Genomic DNA, 24,338 nt, shown 5'->3' with positions numbered 1-24,338 from the left:
CATGTTTATGCAATTTTTAAGTCTGTAGTAAAGATAAAAGTTTACTTTCCACGATCTTTCATTTTCACTTATCTGTGTGAAGCCCATGTTAAATACAGTTATTTTCTGTAAAAGTAGTTTTAAAAAATTATATCCCATTCAAGGCCTAGCTCTAGGACTGTGTAGGGCATGACTGGCAAGGGGCACAGATGACAGCAGTTGGATTCTGTAATGCAGGAATGTGCAGTGGTCAAAACCCTGCAGGACAGAATACATGGAGATCAGCAGGGTGGTCAAATTCCCCCCTCCCCAGCTGGTTTCTCAAGAGCCAAGTAGCAACTTCTTCAGTCCTATTAGCCCTTCAGCAGCAACAACATGGATAAGAAAGTTTTCAATTTCTAGCTTCTGTGACTCCAGAAAATATGGATCTGCACAATATTCACCCACATGCTGTCTGCTTCATGCAGTAAACTCTGTACAAGGCTGCTCGTGTTCCTTAGTTATATATACTCTTCTATAATAACTTGTGTGCTTAAACGATAGAGAATTTTCTCAAATGGCCTTTCAGAAGGAGGATGTTTTGGGGTCCTGATCCTGCATCGTTGTAGTCATGGGAAATTTTTGTCATTGACAGTGAGGCAAACCGAATCAGTCCTATCAGCATGTATTTAAAAGACAGGAGAATCATGCTGTGTTTTGACTCCTCCTTTGTATTTCTAATGGATACAGTAGCTAAGTGGAATGGGAGGCGTATTCAGCTGCAGCATATATATGGTTCCTCTTTAGGATCTTCCTCATAATACTGCTCCTATTCACCTGTACACATGTGTGATGGAACTTCTGAAAAAGTAAAAATGTTATATAGTGTAAAAAAACCAGAAAATTGCTGGTATTTTTAAGGTTCATTAACATTTGACCTTCTTTAACACTTGAATATTCTGATTGCCTGATGGGACTGTGGAAGCATAACTGACTCTAGACTAATTTATTTCCCTTTGTTTTTGTTTTTGTTTTTTTTCACACATCACTACCAAGTTTGGAAAAAAAAAATGCAGACATCTAGAAACAGGGAAAAAATAGGTTGTGTAAATTTGTGGTAGACTTTTCAACCATTGATATACCAGTACTTTAATCTTCTATTAACATGAAAGATCAGATTAACTTACTCTTTCCAGTGGCTTCTAGTGCATTATTTATAACTAAAAATGTTGTTTTATTTCTTGGGAATGCCCAAGGAATAAGTTAAAGTGAGCAGAAATGACAAAACAGAAACTGCAAAAAAACAGACAGACCACTCTTAATATCACAGTAGCATTTTATAGTTCTGGAAGGGAAATCAAAATACTGTTGCAGACTGGCACTATCAGTAAATCATCATAAAATGGAAGTTGATAATTAGTGGTTTCTAAAATATGGCTGTGTGGGGCAGAATCAAATATGATGCTCTGTGCTAGCTTCCAGTTCTTTGTTTCTATATTATTCATGAAAGAAAAACAGAAAAAGCTTGTTAATTGCCATTTCATTTTGGGTTTAGTATTGTGTACGTAAGTGCCTGATGAATAATTAGATAGTGTTTCTTCAAGTTCTATGTGTTGCTTTATACAGATTTTTACTGAAAATAAAAATACAGTTATACTGATTATTCTTAATAGGCAAAAAATGCCTTAGCGAAGGAAAATGTGAAGATTAAAGTAGTTTTTAAAGAACATTCGTTTCCCACATTTTTATCCAACAGGTTTCATGAAAATGTTTCATTCTTTAAAAAAGACTTAAAGTTATTCCATCAGTGCACCATTTGTATATTGGTGATTTGCTAAAATAATTGATGGGCCTTAGCATATATACTGCTTGTGTAATCTCAGTTTTGTCTATACATTGAAAGAGTTTGCCTGCTTTTTCACATTCTGTTTCAAAGGAGCCCTCTGCTGGACAGCCTGGCTTGATATATAGTACTTGCGTGTATGTGCCTACACATGCACCACAAATAAAACTATATGTAAATATACAGGATAGATTTACTATTACTCAAAAGTTTCTTTGTCATTAAAGAAAGCATAAGCTGCTTGCGAAGGATGCTTTGTTTACTTCTGCTTACAATGTAGCTCCTTTAAAATAAAACGTTTTGAAGTTCTGAAGAACATCAGTGTATTATGAAACATATATTTTTGCTAAATTAGAATTATGGATAATTTAAGAAGTTAATCTTTCTAAGGATAAATAATTGATGCAGAAAATAGCATGACAGTTATGCATGAAATACAGTGTGCATATTCTGTGCCATTCTTACTTTTCTGTAGCGCATCTGCTATCTAAAACGGTTTAAATTTTGTTATTTCTTCTTTACAACTCAAAAATTAGTTTCAATATGTTCCCTTTTGCTACAGGGTGATATTATTAGTAGAGCTGTAAATTTCATTATAAGCAATGTGCAAATACTGCAGAAAGATAAATTAATACGTATAATAATAGAGTTAAAGAAAATTGAAATTTACCTAAATAATACGTTGGTAGAGTCACTAAATTACTGCTTACTAGTTTGGAGAGTATATTTCTAGTTTTCTGTTTGTTTCCAAAAATGACGAGTAAGTACTTTGAATTTTGGCAAGACTTGCTGATATATCTAAGGATGCTGCATGTCCAGGAGTACCATACTGTATCGTTTAAAAGACTTTTTTCTTCTTTCTTACCTAGCCATGGAGTGTTGTCTTTGTTGCATGTTGGCAGAGTAGCACTGAAAAGCACTTGAGCTGTTTCTAACATCAGCAGTAAATTGAGCATGTAAAAGGAGAGGAAGTCTTGAGTGGTGCTGCAGTAGGTTTGTAAGCATGAACTGAACACCTAAATGTATGGTGTATAGGCCCCAACTTCTCATTAGGTACATAAAGTTACTGCAAGATTTCTCTCTCTATCTTTCCAGAAAATGTCAGCATTATTCAAACCGTGGCCAGAGAAAGATAATCAGTAGTAATAAAGGCCAGAAATTATAAGGTTGGGAGAGGTGGCATTTTTGCAGAGAATTTGAAATAACCATCTCCACTTCTGCAAGTTCCCAGTATATCCCTAACTTGATGAATTTAACTAATTCTTCGGACTATGAAGTGATCATACTTTCAAATTTTACTTTATATAAGCCCACATTAAAAATAACAAAAGTCCATGAAGCTGCAAATTGGAACCTACTTTCTAAAATTTTCTATTGCACACTCAACCTGGTAATCTAAGCTCCCACAAAAACCAGTATACTGCTGCCTGGAATAACTACTTCCAGTGACAAGACAATACCAGCCATGTTGTTGGATTTGATGATCTGTTTGTCTGCTACAAAGCTGACTGAGATCACCAAGTAAATTCTCTTCAGCCAATGCAGCCAGCTTGCAAAAGGTAATGGCAGTCCCGAAGTATCTCAAATTAGAAACAAAGACTTAAAAATTAAGTGTTTTGCAGTAGTCACATTACATAAAATATTTAAATTTTGATTGTGATTTGGGGTTTCTTTTGCAATTGATGCCTTTTTGTATTTCAGACATTCGTACCTAAAATTAAAGGAGAATCTTTGCCAAGTTAGTTGGTTAACTGCCAAATGAGTCAAATAACATACAAATGCACCATTCTCCTTTCATGATTCTTCAGTAGAAAATGCTTTCACTGCGACTGGTTTTGCTTTTGGTTAGCAGTTATAAACATGCATACACTGCGACCACTGTTACTTTTTTACCTGCTAACAATATTACAAACATTACAGTAATTTTTCTTCAGTTAAGAAATGAGGGTGATTTTTGTTATGAATTTGTCAGTGTGGCTCCTAGAGTGGCCAGAGAGTTGATGTTGAGTGGCATTGCAAGCAATTACTTCACCAGGCTTGAGGGGCTGATCCAAACCCATTGAAATTAGTGAAAATACACCCATTAACCTCAACTGGCTTTGGATTAAAGGCTGTGATTGTGCTGCTGCTTCTTCGGACTTCTAGTCCAATAAACCAGGGACCAAAATCCAGAAGTAATATCTGTGTTTCCTATTTTCCAATGCAGAGTGCAGGATCTCACACTGACTTCCTTTTCATTTTTCTTTCTTCTTTTCCCTGTGTCATCAGAACTGCTCTCTCTTCCAGTACACATTTCATGACTTCTAGGAGTAGTGAAATGCATACTGTAATTTAATTATTATATTTAGATGTGGGCAAGCATGAGCTTCAAGTCATCTGTTTTCTTACAACCAGAAAATTTAATATTAAATAAGTTAAAAAGGAGTTCTTCATCCATCAGAAACTGAATGCTGAGTTACTATAGTAAAACAAAACATGTCATAGCACACTACAGCATAATAGTGCTATGTAACAGTATATGCTTGTGTAAAGAAGTTTAAATGAGCAATAAGGTACACCGTGTAGGATGTTTCCTTTCATCTTTAAATTAACTTTGGGGAATTATGACATAAATTCCCCCCCAGTGTTAGCAAGTGGTCTAATTATGATCACTTTCTGATATGTGTGAACTACACGTATAACCTTTTGTATCCAGACCCAGTCATCTTTGCTACACACAAAGCTCCTGAGGGCCCAGAGTTGTGACAAGGCAGATGAGTGGCCCTACTGGGTAAGACAGAAGATTCATCTACCCTAGTGTTCCATCTTTGGCAGTGGCCACTGGGAAAATACATGGGGGAAAATACTAGAGTAAGGCAAGCATGTAATAGCATTTTCCTCCTGGCTTTGTCTGTCTGCACTTTTAAAGATTTTCTGAGCCAAACCCATACTTTTTTTGAGGCTAATAATTGTTTTCAAATTTGTCTAGGACTTTGGCCTCTCCATTTTGCATGGCAACAAGTGATTGCAACTGCACTGTATTGAAAAATACTTCCTTTTATTTAAACCTGCTTCCATTTGACTTCACTGGTTGCCTCCAAGCGTTGGGGAATGGAGAAGGGGGAGACAGCGAAAGGAAGAAACAAAGAACATGTCTGCTCACCCTTAGCTTCTCCAGACCTTGTGAGTTTGTGCAGTCCTACCTTGTTTCCACTTCATTTTTCTTCAAAGTTCAAGAGGTCTGGTATATTCAGTTGTATCTCACATAGAAGCTACTCCATTATTTTGAATCTTGGAATTGCAATTTTTTATTACATACATGTTCAGGACTAGTTGGTTATTTAATTGGTACATGCATTAAAATAGTTGAAAGGAAAAGTAAATATTAGGTTGCAGTACAAAGTGTGCTGTAGTCTGGCAAGGCCTAGGAGGAAGAGCTACCATTCATTTAGACTTAATTGCACTTTTATGCCTCACTGATCATGTTTTTCCCCAAGTCCTACTTCAAGCACTAGCATATCACAGATCGTTTGGAGGAAATCACAGTCTGTGTGATTTTGCTTATAGATCCTTCATCAGGTAAACATCATTGCCAGACTATCTCTACAAAGGAAGAAGTCTGTTCTGAATATGACAAGTACTAAGAGAGTACAAAGGTCAGTGATTAAATAAAATAAATAATTAAATAAATAAATCAGTGCTGTGATTGCTGTGCTTTGCCTTCCTGAGCGTCTGCTCTCACAGGAAGAGCAAGTGTGATCCATGTTATCCTAGAAGTTCTCACTTATTTATTGGCAGCAAAGAGATTCCAACTGAAAGACGATAAATGAGAGAACTAATCTGGATAGCGACCTCACATTACACCAGTCAGAGTGTGTGAGCAAGGAAGCTGGCAGTCCATCTTGTTCACAGAGAGAAGGACAGGGAGTTAAAGTTTATTGATTTTGTTGTTGTTCTGTATTCTCCATCCAGAACAGAGCAAGAAAATTAGACGATTTTTTTTTTTTTTTTAATATAGTCAACTTCATCAGGAATGTGACTGTCAGTGTAACTGTGAGGCAGCCAGGACCTGGAAAACCTGTTAGTTAACCCTTCTGGTATTGTCCCAGCACCAGCTAATTGTGAATAAATGGATTTCTGAAGCTATTTTTACATTTTAGCCATTCCTTGCTGGGGATGCTGGCTCTTTTCAAAGAGCACAGAAACCACCTCTGACTCAGGACATACCTGAGCCACGGATTGTTGGGAGACTATTTGAAGACTGTGTAACTGTACCATCTTCCCTGCCTGTCTGCTTTTCCCCACTGACATGGAAACAGTAAAGAATTAGATGAGTCTATGGCCTGACTACGTGGTTGTCTTACATTAGAATACCTTTCTCATTTATCAGCATAAAAGTTTTAGCAGAATGAAGTAACTTCTTGTAAAAATTCCATTTAAGCATCGAAGTAGGTGGATGGATTTTCAGTAGAGCTCAGTATGAGGTCTTAAACAAACACGTGGTTCTTAATGAACTGGTTAGAGTTGCAGGCAGAGACAGGGAATTTCTCCTATAATCTATAGGTTTACAGGGTTTGTATATGCATCATCACAGTTCATGTGATGTATGTACATTATTACATTATGTGCTTCATTCCATTCTTGCAACTTAAATTTTGGAAATCTCCTTTAAAAGAAGACAGATAATCTTCTTAAAGGTCCTTCTGATTTTAAGCAGCAGCCTCTTCCTTTCTCATGCCCCCTTTTAAGTTTCTAGCCTGTCAGATGTTTGCACGCATAGATGCTGAATCTCTCTGTAACTGGCATAAAAGTAGTCTCAGCAATATCTTTGTGAGTTGGACTATTTGATATGGTTGCCTGTCCATCACAACAGTAGAGATTGTTCAGGAGTTCCCTCTACAGTTTTTCTTTACTATCCCAGGAGAACCAGCCCTGTCGTTGCAAACTTGTCTTTCTTCCTAACATGAAAATTGTGGACTTCCAAAAGGGGGATGCTCAAGGAGCCATGTGACTTTGAACCTAAGCATTGTACATACAGATAATGAGAGAAAATAATTTAAACCAAAACCATTATGATGACAATGGACATGATTCTTCATGTGGTTATTTGGCAGAACATAATACAGTATGTTTCGCACCATGATTCCAAAGTGTTACTGATTTCTATGGTCTGTATGGTATTCCTAAGGAGAAAGAAATGTAGAAAATCTACACATGAGGGTTTAAGCACACAAAAAGATACTGTTTGTGAGGTAGCAATATTTCAACTTGACTATCACAAAGCATACAAAGAAGCTATGAAACAACTTGACTTAAATTACAAATGCATGAAATTTAATAGAGAGAAAAGCTCAAACATGTTATTTTAGCTTTGACCTGGCTGCTTACTGCAGACCCCCCAGCACCACCTCCATGAAGGAAAAGGTCTTCATCCTCATCCTTTTTAGAGGAGAAGACTTCTAGAACTTTCTGGCTTCCATGGCAAAAGAGGAGGTGAAGACAAGAAAGAAAGAAAAAAAAATCAGAAGGATACCAGCTCTAAAGTATATTCTCACTTGGGGTAACCTGGTTTTTTCTTCATACAAAACTAGTTCTGCTTAGATCCTGTGTCCCTGTCATTTCATAAAATGCTTTGCAATTCATGAGAATGTGGAACTTGCAATGTGTGATCTGCGTCTTCTCTATCAGCTTCTAGCAACCTAGATGCTATGGTGATGGGTTTCTAAGCAGTCCTGAGATAGTCAAAAGGTCCAGCTAACCTCCATGTCTAGTTTCATACAAAGGTTTTCTTGGCCCCTTGCTGTATGAAAGACATTCGTTAGATGGAATAGCCTGTTCTACTTGGCTCTTGAGTAAAAGGGGCAATAAGCCCAATTCCTTTTCCCATGTCAACAGCCTTTTTCTGTTTTGTAACATAATGTCTAAAAATGCTGTGGGTTACATGACACCAGACCAGTACGGAGCCACTTGTTAAGTAACGATTAGTGAAAATATTGTTGTCTATGTTGAAGAGAAGAATTAGTATTTTCCTGACGCAAAGGAAACTTTTAGAACAGTTTCCCATCTCTGTACACTGCCATAAATGTACTCTTTGCTATTTCTTACATTTTTGTAAACTGCTGTAGAGTGCGGTATATTTGACCTCGTGATTATGACTGAGGTGCTTGGAGTTAAAAATGGTTTTGTTGAGAGTGGGCTGACATGCTGATAAAAATGAACTACATTCCAGACCAAATTTCAGTATAGTACATATTTCAAGGCCACTTGATGCTTTGATATCACAAAAGCAGAGGTCTTTTGAGAGTGCAAGCTTAGCATCTATAGTTTCTGGGATTTTTTTCAGGAGTTACTGTTTCAAAGACGGCATTTCATCTAAAAATATGCTTGTCTTATCTTAATAATAGTGTTGTCCTTTTAGCCCCTCTATTTGGCTTAAGATGTAGCAAAGATCTATATTAGTTTAATGTCTTCTCATTCAATTTAAACTGTTCAATACTTATGCCATACAGGCCAGTCGGCAGCATATCTTAGAAAATGCTCCTTTGGATGGCACAAGTGTGTAATATTGAGCTCTACAGTTTAATATATTCTTCTGAAGGAGGATCTGTGCTTTTTAGGACACAACCACTAGCTTTTATTTTAACCACTGAGGCAAACTGAGTTCATTAGTGAGCATAATAGGATTAGACATGAAAAAATGGACCCAAACTTTCTAATCTCATTTGAAAGGAGCTTCTCCAAAAGCAGACAAATGCTTTCTTTTTGCTGCCTTTTTGAAGCACAATTTTGCTGAAGCTGACTCAGATTGATAGAATAAGTAAAAAGACGAGTCACATTCTGCAGAGTGACATTATGTCTGACTAAGGCAGTAAGAAGCACTTGCCTTCAATAAAAATAAATGTATTCCACTTCCTATTAAGTTTCCCCTCTGCTTCTTATTAAGTTCAGGTAGGCGTAGTCCCTTCATGTAAAAATATGTATCCAACATTGACTTTCTCCTTTGGTTGAGGACACTAACTAAATGAAATGATCTTCAGCATTGGTGGTTGCTTATTATCTTTCAAAAACGTAAGTATAGCAGGTTCCTTTTGAATGAAGTGGTATGGTGCTGCAGCACAGCTAACCTTGCCCAGGTGTCTGCCTGCGTGCAAAACTCCTGCTGCTTTCCTGGTTGAAGTGTGCTTGATCTCTTCTCCGTCTCCGCAGTTAGAGGTCTATTGTTATACTCTCATCTGAAAGCTTGCAAATGACATTTGGGTGTGATCGACTTCTAATGGAAGATTACAACCCTGTGGATCAAAGCGAACCATACATCGGAAAGGGGCTCTTAAGAATTTTAAAGGTTTAACATAAAGAAGATAATTACACAGTCTGATTGAGAACTGTTTCTGTACTTGTCATTCACACTTCTATGAGCCAAGCTTGTACTGTGACTGCACGTGCCAGGAGTGCTTTTGTATAAGAAATGTAATTGTAGCTTACACAAAATTCTTTCAATATTTCACTTCTACAGGAGTTTTTTGGTACATAGGAAAACCCCCATTTTTTTCAAACTTCTATCTGTTTCCTTAGGTTTCCACATAATTAACGTTTCCACTGATACTGTTGTGAGATTCAGAGCTCTCTTTTTTGTACTTTGATTAATAAATTGCTTTTTTCAGACCAAGGACTGTAGAGTTCAGAAGTTCAACAGTAAAAGCAATATAGGGTAGTCTGCCAGTTGAACACTGCCAATAGTGAAACACAGACAACTGGCTACAACTTCAGGTTATTCTCTGTGATTCACAGATGGGATTAAAATATTGCTCTACATTTGAGAGTTGTCTCTGAGAAATTACCTTACAAGAAAAGCTAAGGATTCTAAAATAATTCCGTGTTCATCTGTTAGCAAGGTGATTTGTAATGGTTTCTAAATAGTAGAGAGTAGCTGCAGCCTTGTCTAACGCTGACCTTACCACTTCACATGACTGATTTCGTACGGATCTACATGTAGGTGTTTAGATGTTTCACTGCTTCTGTCTGACATAAACTAATGATGTAGACTGGCTAAACATGGTGACATGATTAAACAGTGATGTTAATTAGTCGCTCCTATGAGAGACTTGATCCCTCTTTTTAGCAGCATTTGTTATGCATGTACAGAAGTTAAAGGGACAGAAGTGGACGCTTTCTTTATAGCATCTGTTAATAGCGTTAAGTGTTCAGAAAAAAACATTTGAACTATCTGGTAAAATGCATAAGGTCCATCCTCATGCCCCATGGTTGTACAAAAACAGTATCTGTGTGTGAAGGGAAATGGCAATTTTCTGCAGGCAGTAATCATCTGTACTATTACTTAGATGTCATGTATTGATGATCCTATTTCAATCAAACATATCTCATTCAGAGAGCTTTTGATGGGAGGAATTTTTGGAAGGGTTTAGGAAGGTTAAATCTGTGAGACATGGCTTCCATCTGGAATGCATTAGCTACAAAGATTTATTAGCCAGAGTGCCTCTGCATAATGTTCCATGGAAAGCAAAGCCCTGCATCTAATTTCCAGCATGATGTCTATATGAGGAGTGATCTTTGAAATATCATAGGTGACAATCAAGTTTGTTATAAAAATAGTAAATGCACAGGATTTTCATGGCGGCTATTTTAAATCCCTCATGAGGGCTGGTAAGCAGGTAGTTGATTTGTTGACAAATGATAAAACTGTAGGAACAGCAACATGCATGACATTTTTAAACAGGATGGACTCTTTAAGCAGGAAGAGTCACATCAGGAAAATTATCAACATTTAGTGGTTGCTTAACTCTGTGAAGGATAGCATTAGGAAATAATAGGGCAATATTTAACTCTGTTTCAGTGTTTTGTGATTAAATCTGTTTCAAGAAGTGCTGCTTCTGATCAGCAAGCAGGAGGGAAAAAGCTTTACAGATTGTAATGCATTAACAAAGCTGATTCCCTGCAATTCTAATCCATCATGTGTCTGATGGCAATTAAAAATTACTAGCTTAAGGACAGTGCTGATCTCAGTTTCACAATAGGCCAAAGGGGGAAGAAAGTGGATTTTTTTTATTTTTAAGCCTGCAACTACAGAAAAGACTTCAGTGATGTACCTGTTAGCAAACATTTCTACACAGAATTTGCAGGGAAGGGTGACTGGATTTCAATCAGTGATGAGAGAAAGGTACCTAAGAAGCTTTGAAAATCTGACCCGTTTAAGCAGGACAGTGTATTAGTAAATATTAACTTGTACCTTTATGAGAATACTGTTTCTGAAAGACTAGGAAACAGCAACTTCTTTTCTGTAAGCTCGGTTCCAATATATAAAATGTGAAGTTGCCAGTACTCTAAAATTCCCAATAAAAATAATTTCAAATAAATAATTCATGCACATGATCTACTCCATTCTTGTCTTCTCCTTGGCCTCTGAGTCATGGCTGGTTTGGTCGTTGTAGAATGGATACCAATAGAATAATATTATATATAAAAATAATTTTTGAAGTGTATGGAGGGTAGAGGATAAATAAAACCTGAGACTTTTTAAAGGAGTATAAATGTAGAATTAGAACTGTGAGCAAGAAGTCTGGATATTTGAGTTGTATTCTTGGTACTACTTCAGAGAGAAAACTTTTGTGAACCTAGGTGAATCTTTAAGGTCTCTATGTTATGTTCTTTCCATTTATGAAGTAGAGTGGATGGTGTTAGCTGCCTTTGCACAGGAATCCTGCTTCAATTATGTAATGGTTATTAAACCTTTTATAAAAGAAGTTACAGGCAGATTTCTTTCTACACTAGTAGAAAAATCCATTGCTGAAAAATACTAAATATTCTCTCTTACAGTCTTGTTGCTGAGCTGGAGTATCAAAGCGAATACATTTTTTCAGGTCATCTCTAGTTCAAGTTTTCTTCTGTGTCTATGTGTTTTTGTGTACATATTTCTATACACATGTATATATTAAAATATCAGAAGATACACTGGTTTTAGTATTTTCTTTATAGAATCTATTAACTGAAAAGTACAGATTATCTAGTACAGATATTTTTAAAAAAATTGTAATCTTTTGTCTTCAGAAGTCTGAAACTGTATGTAATACCTGGAGTATGCTGGTGAAGAAAGACCCCAGAAATCTGCTAGTTGCATCCAACAACATCACTTGTTGACTCATTAGTAAGTGTTAAAAACACAAAGATGGCAAAATGTGAAGGACAACAATAACTATCCAGCTTTGCCATCTGTGTGTTTTGGGGCTAGATCAAGGTTTACAGTTTTTAAATTGCTAATTCCTTTGGCAAAGGGTTGGGTTTGTTTGTTTTTTTTTTTAATATCAACACTACTTTAATCTTCTCAGGGAGTTTGGTGGGTTTAGAAAAGTGTGTTCAATCCATTTATTCCTGTCTGGAATATGGAAGGTAAGAAGATTCTAAGAAGACCTTCCACTGCATCAAGAGCCTTGAAAGAATGATTTACGGTAGAGAAGAACACTTTCTCTGCCTTTTGCCCAGCTCTGTTTCCCATTCTGGTGGGATGTGAGGTGCAGGGGAAATGTTTGCTTCTTCGAATCCCCCCCTCAGCATATTTAAAGTCTTCCTGTGCAACAGGATTGGAGAGTTATCAAGATGTTACTGTTTCTAATTGATCCCACAAGTAAGATGGTACTGAGCTGCATTTCCATTTTAGTATCTTTGACTGTTACCTTTTGTTGTTTAAGAGTTAGTTATGTTTATTTCTAAGAAGTTACTTTTCAATATTTGAGCCCATTACTTCCTGTTATGTGATCTCTGAGAGAGCAAATAACAAAGCAGGAAAAATGTGAGGGATCATGGTCAGTACAGAGGCCTGGGGTCTTTCAGTGGATAGACCCATTCACAACAAAGAGGTGCATGCTTAGACAAGAAGTAAGGCTGCATTATATCATCAGGAATGGTTATTTCATCATAATGAGCAGTTCATACCTACTGTGGATGTGCAAGTTCCAAGGCCAACCTGAAAGGGAGAAACTTCCCAGTTTGTTGATGAGTTATCTTTTAGGAAGGGTAAGGTTTCCTGACTTCCTTCAGAAAGATACCCTATTTTCCCGATAGGATGAGGGGAGGGGACTGGGAAGAAATGGATTGAGTCTACTGAGTTAAAATGAGGAATTGTTAATTGTACAATGTAAGTTTCGATTGCAACCGGTAAAATGCTTGAAGGCAAACAGTGGTAGATAGTCACTGGCCATTAGACACTTCTTTAAAAGGTATTATTGGTACATGTTTCATTCACTTTTTACTGTGGTAAGTACTTTCTTTTCAAAATAAATTTTTGTTCAGGCAAGTGCTAAAGAACGCATCCACACTGTGTTGATGTGGTTGTATTTCTCTTAGGAGAAGCAACTGTAGGAGGCAGCCGGCAGGAAGAGAATCATGCTTTTTATAAAATATTTACAGGACAGAATTTCAGCTGTGGAGACTGTGTGCCTGTTGAGTCCTTCTTCCCCATGAACTTCACATTGCATCTGCCATCACTTCTGCTTCTGGTTTTCAGTGTGGGTATCCCCTCACAGTAGAAAACATAGCAAGAGGCTGACTCACTGTATCGTCTCTGCATGTTTCAGCTGTTAAGCTTTTAGGTAGTCTCTGTTGCAAATGTGGCTGCTTTTTTCCCCTCCAGAATCCCCAAGAGAAGACAGCACTGCATCTTGAAATTATTGACCTCCTCTTATGATCAAAGGTCAAATTCAGGTGCAGCTTTTCAGTATGGAGAGTATCCACAGCAGAAATCTGCACTAAGTTAGCCAACATCAACCTTGTTATAAATGGAAGCTGCTATAGAAGGCAGAGTTCATGTACTTTTTCTATGGTATATGGCAATCTATTTCTACAGCAAGTGGTTTTAAATGTCAAAATGAGGACTGATATTTCTAGCTGTCCCATGCGCTATGGACAACTTTCACTGGTTGCACACCATCAGCTGCATTTAAAATTTGTTTCAACTGTTTACTAAGTATATTCTCATTTGTAATTCACTCTAGTGGGAATGTTATACACTGTTAGATTGTTGTCTTGCCATACAGATATAAAGATCTCGGGTTTTGGAGCATTTGTTTTTTTATATATTTTAAAAGCTGTCGAATGCAAAAGCTATTGCTAACTCCACAATACTGGAATCTACAGTTCAGTTCATAGTGGCATGTGGTGTGGAGCTAGCAGAGAAGTTTGGCCCTTTGTGCCTGTTTATTCGTTCAAAGTATTGAATAGCACATATACTGGAGCACAGAAAATGTCCTTTGTAAGTTAGAACAGTGATTGTGTTAATATAAGCAAACCTAAAGCATGTGTTGAATGCTTATCAGGCATTAGAATCAATAAGTAGTCTTTAGATTTAAAATTAATGATTTTCTGTGTTCTCCAAAAGTCAAAATCTCTCAAAGTTGTCTTTGTTGCTTCTGATTTCTCCCAAGGGAGTAAGCAGGGTGTGATAAATCATCATACACACAAAATAAACAAAGTGCCTGACAAAAAGGACTTGAATTAGACTTAAAAGAGGAAATCCCTGCCTTAAACATCTTCAATATTTTGAAACTGTAGTTGTGGAAATGTAAGATTAAAAGAAGATCTGGTGCAGCTCTAACCTATTGCAGAGACGTTAGAAAGAGCTTTAACACTATCTTGACATGGGAATGAAGTCATGTTGTTGGATTAAGTCATCTGGCTGGGTCCCTGCTATTTATTTGATGAGTCTTTTATGGGTTTACTTGATAATGCCAAGCGATGTAGAAAATTTAAATACATAAAAACATCAGCAGAATAGCCGACTAAGAGCAAAGACCCTTTACACAATCTTCTATAAAAAATAGCTGAATACATTTTATTTATGAAAGGTTTAAAATTTGAATTAATAAATAAATAAGCACATAAACATATATCCATACATAAAGGAAACATGAGAGAAACCTAATGTATGAAAACGAAACATTGTAAAGGACATTATTGCGCAGGAGAAGCAGGCTAAATTAATTCGAATTTAGGTAAAAGCTGTTTAAATACACATAGAAAAATACATTTTGAAATGTGAAAGTTGAGATATAAACTCATAAAAGGCTGAAGCTCTTGTTATAAATTAGCAGCAGCAGTATTCTTTTCCTCAAACATCCTTTGTTCAGGTGGCAATGTAAGTGAAAGTGAGGCCATCTTTGGATAATGCTGCAAGCCTAATGTGGAAGGAAAAACTATTACTGATAAAAAGTGTATATCATTCTACAACATCCAGTGCAGTGTTAGCTATTTTTTATGTAGTGATTCATCACTGTTCATGTTGCAGTAGAATTTCTATTTTCTTTTCTTTCAGTCAGATTTTTAACAAATTTGGAGATTTCTGTCCCATGACTGACTTTTGAGTGTGTCAGACTCAGTGGTGTTCTATATTTGTGTAACACCTGTCACTGACAATAAATATGCAATACACTAAAACATCATTTGCAAACACAATACAATGTAACCTTTCAGAAAATTCAGCCAGGAAAACCTCTGTGGAACAAAACAAATGTCTGCCAGTAAGTAGTAAAATTTTGAAGCTATGACCTGTACCTACTAAGAATAACAGAATAGTGAATTAGTTGTGAGATATGTACACTCTTATTTTATGAATTTATAGTCTTAATCCATTAAGAAAAGAGAAATTTGAAACTAAAACGTATCATCAAGGATCTGTAGAGACAGAGAGGAGTAAATCCATCTGTGTGAACTATGAGGTGAACTGTGAAGTTAGAAGATGAGGCAATGAACTGTCTCTTTCCAATCTGAAATAAACATGTCCAGCCCTGAGATGGCAAACTACTACAGGATTCATAAAGAATGTTTGAACTAAGAGAACATTTCTCCCAAAAGTTAAATTCTTTTGAATAATCTGACAGAACATGCTTTTTTTTTGAGGCAGTAGCAGCCCTTTTAAGCCATAGAGCAGAAGGTGTTATGCTAAATAAAGCCCTTGGAATGTTTGGATGAACTTCTTGCCTTCTCTTAAAGAAAATTTGACATGTTGACACTCTTTCTAAAATTTTGATCTATGATAATCCACGTAAATCCCACCTAGTCAGTTAGTTGGTATGTGATTTTCTCTGAAGTGTAGTACCTGATCACCCTTTCTTTTCAAGTGCTGGTGACCTCTGAGCAGGTCAGTTTGCACCTTGCTAGTCTCATCTTGGCATACCTCCAAAAGGCAAATAGGTCAGACTTCTGTTAGTGAGCCAAAAAGGAAAGTTCAGTCTGAATGCTTAACAAGAGGATAGAGCATTCTACAGTAAATGTTATTCTGACACATGACAGAAAGTGCCAGAACTTGGTTTGGGAACTCCCTAGAGCACAAATAATAAATTTCATTCAAGCTGATCACATTCACCATTAGTTAATATGGCATCTTTACCAACACTTGTGAGCTCTGAGCAGGTTTCTCAACTCACTACAGAGGTTTGCAAGGTTCTGTTCTGCAGTAGTAACATACAGATAATTCTGATGGACATTAATGGGAGCTCCTGGAATATGCTATTATGCTCTTAAGATTAATGTCATAAACACATAAGGTATGAGTACAAGGCCTGAAAGTGGTTTGGTTTCTACTTCTTGCTTTATCCAAATCTCAGCTTTTAGCTCTGTGTGGGGATCTGTATTGCTCTTTTGGAATATGTGTGTCACGGTTTAACCCCAGCTGGCAACCAAATACCACACAGTTGCTTGCTCAGTCCCCCCACCTCCCCAGAGGGATGGGGAGGAGAATTGGGAAAAAGATAAAATTCAAGTGTTGAGTTAAGAACAATTTAATAATTGAAATTCACCACCCGTGGACCGATGCCCAGCCAGTCCCTGAGCAGCGATCCCAAGGCCCCGGCCAACTCCCCCCAGTTTATATACTCAGCATGACATTCTGTGGTATGGAATATCCCTTTGGCCAGTTCAAGCTGCTGTCCTGGCTGTGTCCCCTCCCAACTTCTTGTGCCACTCCAGCCCTCTCACTGGCAGGGCCTGAGAAACTGAAAAATCCTTAACTTAGTTATAAACATTACTTAGCACCAATTAAAAACAGCAGTATGTTATCAATATTATTCTTATACTAAATCCGAAACACAACGCTGCACCAGCTACTCGAAAGAAAATTAACTCTATCCCAGCTGGAACCAGGACCACGGGATAAGCACACAAATTCCGACTGAGTTCGTTAACAGCTGTCCTTTTGGGTTTACACCAGAACAGTACCCAGTGATGCTAGCATACTGCAGGACTGGGCCTAGGAAGACCCAACAGTTTTACGTATTATAATGATAACTTGAAGATATATCAAAATTTATTTTTGCTACATTGATAAAAATATAGCAATAGAACTCCCTGTAAGACTTAAAAAGCTCATTAGAAAATAATTTCTCAATGGTACAAATAGCTTTTTAAATCCAGCCAAGCCAAAATGCTATTTGATTATTCAAAGGGGATTTTTGAAGAGAGCTATTCATCGGTGTCAGATTCAAAAGCCATTCTATGCTCTCTTCACAGAAAGAATGTAAAATGTTATATTTTTCATATTCATATATTTCTTAGTATCTGTTATCATCATGTGTCTTGAAAATTAGGAGATACTGCATGAAGTAACATGCACAAGATTAGCTAAGTCTGGAGCTACACAAGCTACTGTTGAGATAGAAGATTTTGCTTGCCAGCAAAATATATTTCTAAGAAAGAAATACATTTACATATAGAAATCATTTACTGATAAGTTGCTATTGAGAAAAAAAAAAAACAAAAAAAAAAACCAAAAAAAACCAGAAAAAAAACCCCAAACAACAATGTTAAGGAAATAAATAGTTCCAGGAGCAATGAAGCTAATGAAGCCTAATATTTTTATGGCTTACTCCCATCTACAGTCTGGAAACTCTAGTGTCAAAAAATATCGTTGAGCTTTCTTTGCTTGGTGAGCTTTACCTTCAGAATTTAGGTCGTTGTTCCGTACCCAGACACCTCTTTCGTGAAACTCATTGGAGCTTAATGTCTCTGAGACATCTACCCTTTTCTCAGATTTGGTCTAAATAGGTTAGTAAGTTCAGTGTTATGGTGAGACAGCTATACAGACAAACAATAATGTCATAGGGTTTGTTTTCTTAGGAAAAAAATTGTATTCTCCTAAATGAGAGAACTTCAAACTGACTTTCTGACTATGTTATTGTGTTCTCTATATTGTCTGAGAGTTGCAAAAAAAAAACCCCACCTTTTTTTTTTTTTCTGTGTGTAGCTAGATGTTAGTGATAAAAGGACAGAAAGTGCTGTGAATAGAAAGACTCCACAAAGAACGCTAGATTTTCTATGTTTCTTCACTATTTTTTTGGAAGCCAAATATTGCAAAATGCATATACAATGATTTGGTGAGTTAGATTTGTGCTGATGCATATTCATACCAAAAAGGTATTGATGCTTAAACTGAAGTATGAATTAATTCTCCAAAAGGATACAGTTAAAATGGATTTAGACCAGAAAATGAGGGAAGAAAAGTTGAGTCGTGTTACTATGAATGACCATGAAACATGAAGTTTGCACATTACATAAAATTATTTTTGACATATTAAAATACATTCAATCTATGCTCATTGTAATTCACTTTATGGTGAGTTGCTTAATAGCAGAATATATATCATTTATACTGCTATTCTTCATGCTTTTAAACTGTAATATCCTTTCCTCAATGACTGCTTGTCAATTTCTCTGATCTAGAGTTGATTTCATAAATTAACTAGGCCAATTAAGTAGAGAGTTATGATTAGAAGAAGAAGAGAAAGCAAATAAATATTAATCTGCCACCCTGAACTTCTTCCCAAGATCCTGGTTCCCAGTATGCTTCAGAGTTGCATATGATGTCTTTTGCCGATTCATCCTCATTGTCCATAGATTATTTCATCAATGCGGTATTTTACAGCACAAACTGAGGTGTTTTTATGTGATGTCGTCTGTGTGAACACTGCTACGTAAGCGCTACAACCCAAACCCCATGTATACTTTGATATTGCCAAGTTATCTCTCTTCTCCCGTTAAGTCCTTCGTACTTGCACAAAGTCATCAAGTATGGTTTCACCTACTTTGTAGTGGGAACTGTTCTTGGTTCCATTTTCTTGCTACTCCTTGGCATTTGTTCATTTGGGTCATGCAACGCATTTAGGGCAGTCCCTTCTCAGGACTACATATATAGGCCATTCATTAGAAGCCTTGATTACTGTTGTTCTTGGAAATTAACCTGTCCATAGTATTATTTTTTCTCTCTTTTAATGTTCTTAGACTAGCACATCATATGTTTGGGTTGGAAGTGACGTCATATGTTGTTTCTTTATTGATACATTTCCAGACTTTTTCTTTAGGTGAATACTTATTATCCCAGCCCTTTCTTAGTCCTTTTATTGCTCACAGCACCACAGGCCAATAAACAATATCAATTATAGATGCAAGGTTATTGCTAGAGAGCCTGGTTATTGATCTCACGTAAGTTAAGAAATGGTTGAAGGAATGAACTTATTTGTTGGCAGGTGTCCATATCATGAAGCAATCACCATAAATATCTTCAGCCTGGCCTTTTCTTGACTCATATTACAAATATTAGGAGCTGAAAAATCAGAATGAAGCAATATTGGATGCAGAGCTGGAACACATTAGGTAGACAACCTGTGAGGAACAACATGCTATCTCTGTATTAAAAATGAGGGCTTTAGCCTCTAGGGCTGCCAGTTTGGTACTTTGCAAATGCAAGATCTGAAGTAACACAGTTCTTTAAAAGAAAAAGTCATGTCATCGTTAGTGTAATCATCTTTCTTATGGTTTCACAATCAAAAGTTAAAAGAATTTGCTTGTAAAGATGCCAAGAATCACGCAACATATGACAATATATTTCTCGTATTTTCTTTAATAAAAAGGGGGGAAACTTCTGGTTTTTCCATAGATTGTCTATTTTTTTGTATTGATTCTTTGGTCTCAAAAAATATTCAGAATTGAATCCAAATGCTACACTACCTGGAGCTTGATGTTACTTTGAGACTAGTTTTAATGAGGGATTGCAACTGAGCCAACTTCAGTTGCTCAGTTGCAGCTTGGGCAAGTAGAAAACCCTGATGATTGATCTACGTGGGTGAGCTGGCATCAGTTTGCAAGCCCTCTGGGTAGAAGCAGAACATCCAGCAGGAAGAATTAAAAAGAAAAAGGGAGAAGAAACATTTATCACCCATTTACTAACATTTTATGGCAGTGTTATGGTAAACTGAGAGATGAATGCCTACATTCATGTATTTTGCACTATTCTGAGGCACTAATAACATTAAATCAGACTTAATACTTCACACCAAATGTTCAGTAAAATAGGGTACGATGTGAATATTTGTTGATGCTGTACGCTACGGGTACAGCATCAAAAGTAGTGCTTGAAAGACATAAAATGCTGCAAAATAGAGGTCAGAATTATGCTAATATCATGATAATATAAAAATATTAAGTCACCAAATGACAGGATTACAACCCAACTATCTTCAGTCCCTAGGAACCTTTCAGCTAAGCTCATGGTAAATAAAACAGCCAGTCCTACATGGCTCACGGGAGTCTGATTACAAATTTACACATTTGTATTATTAGAACTGCATGAAGCATTCACCTCTGGAGACTGGGGTTAAAATCTGGTTTAGGTTACTGGAGAATATTAGTGTAGTTGTCCCAGCCTAGTAGACACTTCATTATATAATAAAATCTCCTCTCGATCCTGAAATCAGTTGGTATGATTAACAGGTTTTCCTTAGAAAAGGCTAAGATTGGCATAGCCAGAGAGTTGTAGAGCAAGGTTAAAGTAAATTGATAGACCTATATGAAAAAGAAAAAAATACTCATTGTTTTAATTAATATATACATGTATACATATTTGTCAGTTTCTCTACAAAAATGAGTATTTAGTGTGCTGGTAATTCAGATAGAGGGGGCTGAACAGGTGGAATGCATGTGTGCATTCAAAGGGCCATGACTGAAGTATATTACAAAGTCAAACCATGGAATGGAGATCATAGTTCACAATATTCAGCAATCTCATATTATCAGACTTTGCTGCTCCTTTTTTCTTTTCAGCTATCCAGTACAAGTCAGTATTTGGTGTATTTTTTGTGTTTCTGTGCAGGTACAAACACTGTGGTGTATATTACATTACTGAAGTCAGTAGAGAAAAGCTCTTTTTTCAGTAACTGCTTTACTTCTGTTATTGATCCTTTTTCACTATTCATTTAATTTTTTATAATTGCGTAAAATAGTGTATATTGCAAGAATTTAATGACAATCTATACCTATCCAAATACTATGGAGATAATAAAGTCTTTGCTTGTCAATATTATCAATTTTTTTTCTCTTATTATATTACCTTTCCTCTTATTAGATTTGTAGACATTTTAAATTCCTGAAGACATAAACTACACAGAGCCAAGCCACTGTAAAGGCCTAACACATCAGTAAATGTCACTAAAGTGTCAACTCTTTGCATCATAACTGCAGTTCATTTCTCAACATTGACAGTGATGCTTATACTGGATAAGGATTGGAATGGGCATATTTCCAGATCTTAATTACATCAGGCATAGGGATGAAGAACAGTCTTTTTCCTCATGGGGAAGGGAGAGTAGAGCTAAATTTGACCATCTAGAGCCCTATGCATCCCCGTTTATCTGGAGATAATAGGATTAAGTTAAGCTATGGGACTTCCTTAGCTAGAACTGCCTTGCTGCCTTCAGCAGGGGTCTAATAAGGATAGATATAATTGGGTGAATGGTGAATAAGAATTAAAAAAGTACACAGTATAAGCAGTATGCTTGTGAATAAATAATGACAAATTGGATTCCATCCAATCCCTGCAGAGTTGGTTAGAATATAGCAACACATGAGGAATTACAGGGTGAAATGTGTAGCTTTCTCGTTTCCTAACTTTTGTCACCTTGTCTCAAGTCTCACCCATAAAGTATCTTTTAAAGTTTAAGAAGAAGATGGGGAAGGGGAATTACAGCATTTGTTTGGTATTAAAGAAGCTTTTTGATGCTGTTCATTTAAGGTTAAAGGTGTGCAAAATGTAAGTGGCTACAAATACAGGCTGCACAAATGGGATTTTGGTTTTCTGACCCATATCCACTTACTGAGTTTAGTCTGCTAACTATTTAGCATTTATTTTAACTTTTTTTTTTAACCTTTCAAAGAGAACAAACATGGGTAATGTAGCCCCAATGGAATAATTAATTAGATCATTTGCTGGCAGATATTTCTGTAATTTATTTAAGTACAGTCCTATTTTTTATATTTTTTTCTGTTCTGGGGAAGTTTTTAAGTACAGCTAGAATGACTTGAAAAAAATAATCACAGTACGCAAATAGTAACTAAAGATCAAAAGGTCTCTTTGTCTTAATTTTCTGTCTATCAAAATACACTTTGCCTGGTGTAAAAGACATAGTCATTTAATTATATTTTCGTGCTTGTGACCTACAGCGTGCAATTGTGAATATGAAATAACCTGTATTAGTGGAGTCCCTCTGCTTTGGTTGCAGATGCACAGCAATCATATCCACAAAATTTGCAAAGGCTGCTTCAGAGATGTGGAAAAATGTTCAAAATCCTGTTGTAGACTAAAAGGGTGTGATCCACCTTCATTCCTTCCATTGTGGAGCAATGAAGTCAATCTGATGGTAGCATAACTGGGGAGTGTCTGTAAATCGGTAGGATTCTGTGGTAGGTAGAGCTAGTTTTAGAACAGGCTTGTCCCTGCCATTTCCTACCCTTTCCTTTGTTTCTTGAAGATGGCCATGATTGGAGTTAGTGGTTAAACTGTCAGATTGCTCCATCCCTATGCATAATATATTTGTAAAATAATAATATTACTTACCTGCCAAAAGCTTTGCATATACTAATGCATCTCTTATATATCTGAGCCTGTGCAAAAAGTTGCAGCGCCCTATCTGACTATGAAGCAGAGAGCAGCATTAGTACATTTACAAGCAAGGTCACATATTTATTAATAACAGTGCAGACAGAATGACAGAAACTTTAAGAAAAGAAATCATAGAAAGACACAGAGGCCAATCTAGTTAAATGGGGAATAGCAGCACACAGATTACTATGAGCAATGAACTGAAGACTTCTAAGGGCTTTTTAGCAGAGGACTGGGAGACCTATGAGCTTAAGCGGGAGCAAGTTAAAAGGATAATTAGAAGAGCTAAAAGAAATACCGGATGTTGCATTATGGAATATATCAGCAAACAATAAAAGTTTCTTCAAATATATTTGCAGAGGACAGAAAGTAAAAGAGAAAATCAGTTCACCAGAAATGAATGTTGGGAATTGGAGACAAGGTGATGTGGAAATAGAGTTTTGTTTTGCTTTTGTTTTTACAGACTCTTCTCAGAGATTTTAGGATGAGTTCTATAGCATATGTGGGTACCAAAGCAATGAACATGACTGCATAAAGGCTGAATTTGCAAAGTGGGTGAAGTACCAAGTACAAATCCATGTTACTACAGTTAGCTATTTAGTGGAAATTGTCTAATGAAGTACATACAGCTATTTTTATCAAGCAGAAATAAAAGGTCACATATTGAAGACTGCAAGAATAAACAAACTTGCTTCTAAAATATATTTGTGTCTCTGGTCATAGATTTCTTGAGAAATAGAATACACCTATAACAACATGACCTTTTTTAAAGGAATTGGGTAAACAGTACCTACCTGCTAAGGGATTCAAATCAATTATGCATCAGGTAGCTTCATTTCAGTTCTGGGGTTACAGTCCTGCACAAGTCGTATGGCTATGTATACATGTTTAAATGTAAGGGATATGCCTACCTCTACTGAAATTCTCAAGCCTTTGGAGATATTGCTGTCACAGCATATAGAGGCTAGCATGATTGTTATATCTTGTACCTGGATTTGCAGGTAACCCAGTGTTGAACAGATTTAAGGAAAAAGTCAGGGAAGAGAATTAATTTGTCATGTGCATTAGCTCAGTTGCTTTTATGGTACAGACTTATAGAAAAGCATTAGGAGTGGTTTGCTGAGAAATGTTTACAAAGTACTGATATGTGCAGAAAGGAAAATATAACAAATTAGTAGAGCTTATCACCTAGAAAACCTTCATCCTTTAGGATTAAACTTGATCCCATTGAAATCAGTAGGTGTTCTGCTACTGACTAGACTGGAGCCTCAGTCACATCCATAGTTGCTTGCTTTTTTAAAAAAAAATAACATCATAAAATATTTTGGTTTTAATCTCCTTTAATCTGGCTCTTAGTGTTGAATGTCTAGTATATTAGAAAGAATTGTCTTGGAAAATTTAACTTGTGAAGGGAAATCCCTTATTATCTCCATTCTAGATAGGGCAACAATAATTTCAGGATAGTAATGTAAGAAACTCACTTGATTAATAATAGTGTAGCCACTGCCAGAACAAGAAACATGGCAAATACAGTTGAATTCAGTGATTTTGTTGTATTAGAATCCTTGTCAACTGATTTGCACCTGCATTCATCAGGTCTGAAATCTGAAATCGTCCAAGATTCTTAAC

General features: G+C 36.5%; 1 protein-coding gene across 1 annotated transcript in view; it reads left to right on the top strand.

The window, feature by feature from the left end:
* The window catches only part of NPAS3 (neuronal PAS domain protein 3), a 613,103-nt gene that overhangs the window by 347,840 nt on the left and 240,925 nt on the right, over positions 1 to 24,338 (top strand). The window lies entirely within an intron of this gene.

This window comes from Falco biarmicus, chromosome 7 (genome assembly GCF_023638135.1).
Source record: "Falco biarmicus isolate bFalBia1 chromosome 7, bFalBia1.pri, whole genome shotgun sequence".
NCBI classification, from domain to species: domain Eukaryota; kingdom Metazoa; phylum Chordata; class Aves; order Falconiformes; family Falconidae; genus Falco; species Falco biarmicus.
Note: the sequence above shows the minus strand (reverse complement) of the source record. Positions and strands in the feature narration are given on the sequence as shown.